At 38.2% G+C, this 7,803-nt stretch overlaps 1 protein-coding gene across 1 annotated transcript in view; it reads right to left on the bottom strand.

Moving 5' to 3' along the window:
- LOC101638049 (sphingosine-1-phosphate lyase 1-like) overlaps positions 1 to 7,803 on the bottom strand; it is a 53,561-nt gene that overhangs the window by 39,418 nt on the left and 6,340 nt on the right. The gene's annotated exons all lie outside the window — the stretch shown is intronic.

The following is a 7,803-nucleotide window of genomic DNA, read 5'->3' as shown; positions in this document are numbered from 1 at the left end:
CTCTACCTAGGATGATGTCCACTTTCAGGGACTGCTTGCTCCTGATCACATATCCAAAGTAAGTGACACAAAGTCTTGACATCTACCATCCTGATGTCCTTCATCCAAGAGACACAGTCTTGACATCTACCATCCCGATGTCCTTTATCCAAGTGACACAAAGTCTTGACATCTACCATCCTGATGTCCTTTATCCAAGAGACACAAAGTCTTGACATCTACCATCCTGATGTCCTTTATCCAAGAGACACAAAGTCTTGACATCTACCATCCTGATGTCCTTTATCCAAGAGAGACTCTTCATTCTTTTGGCAGTCCGTGGCATACTCAATGTTCTTCACCCTCCCATTATTCCAAGGCATCCATTAAGCAATGGAAAGTGTCATGGCTTGGGTCAGGCAAACTTACACCATCAAAGTGGCATTTTTCTTTTCTAAGATCTTAGAGAAGCTCATTGCAGACTTTTGCCCCATGAAATGCATTCTTTGGTTTCTTTGTTTCTTTTTAGTTTTTTTTCCATTGGTGCATAATTCACGTACCATATAATTCATTGGTTTAAATATTTTAACAAGAGTTATGCAACATTCTTTGATTTCTTGACTGCTCAGAAACCTGAAGGGGCAGTTCTACTCTGTCCTATGAGGTTGTTGTGAGTCAGAATCACCCTAATGGCCGTGGATTTGGTTCATCCCATGGGTGTTGATGACACTTTCAAATAAAATGAAACCCTGGTAACTTCACTATTTATCATGATGTTGCTTATTGGCTCATTGTATTGATTGTGTTTCATGTTGAGGTATAGTCTATACTGAAGGCTGTAGTCTTTCACCTTCATTAATAACTACCTGAAGTCCACTTCATTTACTTAAGGTTGGGCACCTGCACATCAGAGAGTCTTAGGAGTCTTCTTCCAATCCTGATGCCACATTCTTCTTTACATGTCCAGCTTCTGGAATTAATTGCTCAGCTACACACTGAGTAAGCATAATCAAAGTGTACAACTTCGACATGTAGCCTTTCTGATATTAAAACCATAGAATATTCCCTTGTTCTGTGCTAATAGATTAAAAAATGGCAACCCTAACAACGTATGAGAATGAGAAGATACAAAAAAACACACTGACGAAGTAAAATGGGCAACAAACAGCACAGCAGGACCTTAAGAAATAAAAATAGTAACAGAAAACTATGAAGAACTTACTGAAAAATTTGAAGACCTAGAATAAACAAACAAATTTCTGGAAGGATACTAACTCCTCCAAATTATCACGGACTTAGATAGCAACCTTGAACAGACCCATAGCAAAGGAAGAAATGGAACAGGGCATGAAAAAAATCCCCAACAAAAACAAAAAGGTTGAGCCCACATAGCTTCCCTGGCAAATTACACCAAACATTACAGAAGAGTTGTCACCAATTCTATCCAAACGTTTCTAGAAGATGGAGTGCTGCCTAATTTATTTTATGAAGCAAGCATAATCATAATACCAGAATCAGTGAAATATGTTACTAAAAAAGGAAATTACATGCCAACATCCCTCATGAGCACAAACACAAAAATTACCAGCAAAACCCCAGCAAATAAAACCCAACAACATATTTGGAAAGTGATGTATCATGACCAAATGGGATCCATACCAGGCATGCAAGGATAGTTTAGCATTAATAAAATAATCACTATAGCCTACCACATATATTTAAAAATCATTAGAAAATCCAATACCCATTCCTGATCAAAGTTCTCAACAAAATAGAAAGGGAATACCTCAGCATAACTAAACGTTTATGTATAAAACTGATGGTCCACATTAGTCTCAACAAGGGGAGACTGGAATCATGTGTCTTGTGAATGAAACCCAAACAAGGATGCCCTTTGACTCCACTCCTATTCAATATTGTACTGGAAGCCTTAACAAGAGCAAGACGGCAAGAAGGCAAAATAAATGGCATTCAAGTGGCAATGAACTAACTCTCCATATAGAAAATTCCAAAGAGTCAGCAAGAAAACTACAGGAACTACCTGCAGAGTCAGCAAAGTGGTAAGTTCAAGATCAATTTGAAAAACAGTCAGATTTCTTTACACTCACACAGAGAACTCTGACATGGAAATACCATCTACAATAAGCACCCCACATGAAATACTTACTAATAAATCTAACCAGAGAAACGAAGACTGGTGCACAAAAGCTTACATAACACTACAGGAAACCAAAAGTAACATAACAATGAAAGAACATAGCAGACTCATGAATAGGAAGACTTGTTAAAGTCAATGTCAGTATGACCGGAATCAGTTTATATATGTAATGCAGTCCTGATCTAGAATCCATCATCGTTCTTTAACGAAAGAGAAAAATGAATCATCGACTTTATGCAGAAAGGAGAGAGAACCAGATAAACAAAGCACCATTAACAAAGAACAAAGCAGAAGGCATTCACACTTCCCCATCTCAAAACCTACGACCAGCCATGGTAGTCAAAATAGCCTGGTACTGGTACAACAACAGAGATATAGACTGATGGTACAGAATTCAGAACCCAGAAGCAGATCTTTGATAAAAGACTGAAACTCATTAAATGAGGAAGAGACAGTCTCCTTAACAAATGGTGCTGACAAAACGGAATAGCCAATTATAGAAAAAGGAAACTGGACACATATCTCACACCATATTGAAAATGAACTCAAGATGGACCAAATACTTCCATGGGAAAAAGAAAGACCATCAAAGAGAAAGTGCAACAAGCTTACAGGTCCTGAGACATGGCAAAATATATTCTCAAACATACCTTAAAATGGACAAGGAGCAGAAGACAAACTAGATGACAGGGACCATCTAAAAATTAAGACACATAGGCACATCAAAAGAATTCAGAACAAGAGGAAAAGTAGAAAAAATAAAGGGTGAAGTGGAAAGACAAGGACATGCAAGAAACAAAGATTAGTGCAGATGCAAGGCCATTACCAATTCCTCTTGAATCAATTCTAACTCATGGTAAGCCATGTGTGTCACGAGAGAACGATGCCCCATAGGGCTTTCAAGAGTTGATTTTTCATAAATAGATCATCAAGCTTTCCTTCCTTCCTTCCTTTATTCCTTCTTTCTGGCATTTTGTGAATTGGGTGAAGGTTTACAGAGATCTTCTGTTTTCCATTCAATGATCCCTACTCATTTTGTTTCATGTCATTGATTTCAGTCTCCACAATGTAATGACATATATCCCACTTTCTACCCGTGTGTTGTACTCCACTCAATGTCTTCCTTGGTCATCATCATTTTTTTCTGACTTTCCTCTTATTTTATATTGCTTTCTCCTTTACACAGTGAGCACTTGTCTACTCATTAGTTAGTGATCGTGTTAGTCCAGGTGTACTAGAGAAACAAATCATAAAGATGGAGAGTAGATGCTTGTTTGACCTCTGCTTTATGGTAGTTTTTTCTTCTTTGGCCAGCCAGAGGTCAGAAATTGCCAAGCAGTTTACTGGGTTATTTTCTGAAAAGAAGATGGGAAGTTAAACTTTTGTTCACTTTTGTTGGTTGTTGTCTTTAGTTATTACTGTTTGAAATGATGAAAATGAATGTTGTTATTGCATATTTTGAGCTCAGGGGTAGAAATCTCCCCTTGATTTTCTCAGATACCATGCTGGTTAGCAGAAATGTCTGACAGAAGGTCAAAATGGCTGACAGAAAGCCTGGGCCTGGCTTGATGTAGTCAGAAGCCTAATTCCATATTTTGTATCAATCAAATAGTTTTGATAAGGATTAAGATAGATAAGCATTGAACTTGACTGCTTTAATAACTGAGTTTAGGATCTGATAATACTTTGTTTATACTGATTTCTTCTGCTTATTATTATTTATATAATGATTGATAGAAATGATTATTGGGAAGTATAAACAGAGTTTGTATGCTAACTCTTTCAGCCACCAATTTGAATCTTCAAATGGGTTAGGACAAGCCTGCAAAGAAGGCTCTGCAAGAAAAAGCTCCCCCCTGCTCCCCCAGGGCCACTGTCTCCATCTTTCCCCCCATTTTCTCCCTCTCCACCCCTCTTTCCTTTTCTTTGTGTTGGAATGACATGTACATCCTTGGGTTCGATCTCCCTCCCTCCTGATTGCCTGTACCTAAGCCCATAAAGTGTGAGATAAGTGGCTTTTCTTCTATACCTACTGTGCTGATTCTACTTACCTCAGTGCACTCTATGTGCCACCGTTTTCTGATCCACTCATCTATCGATGGAAATTTAGTTGGTTTCCAATTCCTTGTGATTGTGAATTGTATCGCAATCAACAGTGGAGTTCAGATGACTGGTCTTAGTGTATTTCTTACCTCTTCTGAGTATATGCCCAATACAAGGATTACTGGGTTGTGAGGTAATTCAATTTCCATTTGCTTTAAATATCTCCAGAGGGCTTTCCACGGTGACTCTACGACCACCAGCAGTGGAAGAGAATTCCTATCTCGCCATATCCCCTCCAACCTTTGTTGCTCTCTGATTTTCTGGTTTAGGCTATCCTCAAGGGTGTTAGGTGGTATCTCATAGTTGTTTTAATTTGCATTTCTCTGATGACTAATGATCAGGAGCATTTTCTCATATGTTTATTGGCCATTCAGGTCTCCTTCCTAGTGAAACTTCTATTTAGGTCTGTTGCCCACTTCCTCAGGGGGTTAACTGTTTTCTTCTTTTTGCAGGCTAGGAAGGTATTATTGTAGATTTTAGTAATAATCCCTTTGTCTTTTGTGTCATTGCTAAATACCCTCTCCCAGTCTGTGGGTTCTCTTGTTATTACTCTCTTGGTGAAGTCATTCATCATGTTTTATCCTTAGTATATACCATTTCTTGGTTTCAGCTTCATCTGTGTGTGTACACTCCCTATTACAGTTAGCCTATGTATTCCCTGCACCAAGGTTCTTAGGTTTGTCCCGATTCCTTTGTTGATGGTCCTGATAGTCTGGAGTTTTGATTCTAGGTGTGTGACCCACCTTGAGTTTGTTCTTGTGCATGGGGTGAGGTAAGGGTCTTGTTTCATTTTTCTACAGGTGGAGATCCATTGTTTCCAGCACCACTTGTTAAAAAGAGGGCATCCACCTCCCATTTGATGTTTTTGAGGGCTTTGTCAAAGATCAGTTGTCTATATGCTGATGATTTTATTTCTGTTCTTTTCCATTGGTCTGAATGTCTGTCATTATTCCAGTACCACACTGTTTTTACCACTGTGGCTGTATATAACAGGGGTTAAAGTCAGGTAAGGCGAGCCCTCCATCTTTGTCCTTCTTCTTAAGCAGTTCTCTGGTAATCCTGAGCTTCTTCCCTCTCCATATAAAATTGGTGGTCAGTTTTTCCAATTCTTTGAAGAAGGTGGTTGGTATTTGAATTGGGACAGCATTAAACCTATACAGTGCCTTGGGTAAGATTGACATCTTAACTATATTGAGTCTTCTGCTCCACAAGCATGGGATATTCTTCCATTTGTTGAAGTCTCTTGGTTTCCTGTAGTAGGGTTGTGTAGTTTTCCTTGTATAGGTAGCTTGGTTTTTTTTGGTTAGATATATCTCTAGATATTTCAGTTTGTTCTTGGCTATTATGAAGGATACTACCTTCATGATCTCCCCTTCCGTGGTCTTGTCTGATGTATATAGCAAACCAATAGATTTCTGTTTGTTGATCTTGTATCCTGCCACTCTTCCATATTCCTCTATCACTGCCAGTACACCTGTTGTGGAGCTTTGGGGGTTTTCAATGGATAGAATCATGTTCTCTGCAAATATCCATAGTTTCACCTCCTCATCTCGAAGGCAGATACCTTTAATGTTCTTCCACTGCCTTACATTGCTAGCTAGACCTCCGATATGATGTTGAAAAGAACTGGAGAAAAAAGGCATCCTTGTCTGGTCCCCTTTTCAGTGAGGTTGTTTAGTGTTTTTTCTGTTAACTATGATGTTGGCTATTGGCTTTTTAAAAATAGCTTGTATTAACTTGAGGAATTCTCCTTCCATTCCTGCCTTCTTGAATGTCTTAAGGAACGGGTGTTAGATGTTGTCAAATGTTTTTTCTCTATCGATATTATCATGTAATTCTTATCCTTTTTCTTATCAATGTGGCAAATGATATTGATAGACTTTTAGATGTTAAACCATCCCTGCATCCCTGGAATGAATCCCACCTGATCATGATGTATGACCAGTTTAATATACTTCTGTATTCGATTGGTCAATATTTTCTTGGGGATTTTTTCATCTATGTTCATTAGAGATATTGGTCTATAGTTCTCTATTTCTGTGGGATCCTTTCCTTGCTTGGGTATCAAAGTTATACTGGCTTTGTAGAATGAGTTTGGGAGTTTGCCATCTCTTCCTCTGCTCTAGAATAATTTGTGAAAGATTTGTGTCCGCTCTTCCCTAAATGCTTAGTAGAAATCGCCTGTGAAGCCACCTGGTCTTGAAGCTATTTTCATTGGTAGTTTCTTGATAACCGTATCTATTTCTTCTTTTGCTATGGGTCTGTTGAGGTTCTCGAGCTCTATCTGGGATAATCTAGGGAAGGATTGTTTTTCCAAGTATTTGCCCATGTCTTCCACGTTGGTGAATTCATTAGAATACAGACTTTCACAGTAATTTGTGATTATCCTTTTAATCTCATAACGGTATGTTGTGATTTCCATGTTTCATCCCTCATCATGGCTATTGATGTTTGCTCCTTCCTTTCCTTGATTAGGTTTGCCAGAGGTCTGTCGATTCTGTTTATCCCTTCAGAGACCATGATTTTTGCTGTACTGATTTTTGCATTGTTATCTTGTCTTCCCTCTCATTTAACTCTGCCCTGATTTTTATCATTTCTTTTATTTTGCTATCGGAGGGGTTGTTTGTTGACTTTGTTCTAGTTTCTAGAGGTTTTGTGAAAGTGTATCAGTCATAAGTCTCTCTTCATTTTTCATATATGCATTAACTTCTGTCAAGCTTCCTGTGATAACTGCTTTTGCTGTATCCCATAGGTTTTGGTATGTGGTAGTCTCATTCTCATTAGTTTCTAGAAACTTCTTAATTTCCTCTCTGATCTGGGCCAGTATCCATTCGTGTTACAGAAGATCATTATTCATCCTCCAGTTGTTTGCTCTTGTTTTTCTGATTGTCCCTTTGTTGAGCTCCAGCTTTGTGGCATAGTGGTCTGAGAGGGATGTCTGAGTGATCTCTTTGTGTTTGAATGTACTCGGGCTCAACTTGTGTCCCAATATGTGGTTTATTTTGTAAAATGAGCCATATGCACTTGAAAAGATTGTGATTTTTTGGCATTTGGATGGAGAGATCTAAAATTTCTATCCAGTCCAGTCACCTAACTGTAGTATTTAGTTCTGTAGCCTCCTTGCTGAGTTTCTTTCCCAGTGATCTATATTTCTCTGAGAGCGGTATATTAAAGTCATCTATGATGATTGTTGAGTATGTGGTTTCTTTTTCATCGTTGGAAAAGTTTGTTTGACTAATTTCATGGCTCTCTTGTTAGGGGAGTATAAATTTATTATGCTTTCTGGTTTCTGGTATACAGATCTTGTGAGCATTATATAGTGCCCATCCTTATCTCTCATTATGGTTTTCACCTTGGGGTCAATTTTGTCAGAGATTAAGATTGCAACCCCTGCTTTTGTTTTTCATTTTAATTTTTTTATAAATCATTTCATTGGGCTCTTACAGCTCTTTTTAAAAAATCATTTTATTGGGGAGTTCGTACAACTCTGATCACAGTCTATACATATATCCATTGTGTCAAGCACATTTATACATTTACTACCATCATCATTCTCAAAACAT

This window comes from Echinops telfairi, unplaced genomic scaffold (genome assembly GCF_000313985.2).
Source record: "Echinops telfairi isolate 266 unplaced genomic scaffold, ASM31398v2 ScPeMD7_70;HRSCAF=299, whole genome shotgun sequence".
Classification (NCBI taxonomy): domain Eukaryota; kingdom Metazoa; phylum Chordata; class Mammalia; order Afrosoricida; family Tenrecidae; genus Echinops; species Echinops telfairi.
This window is presented reverse-complemented; position numbering and strand designations above follow the sequence as displayed.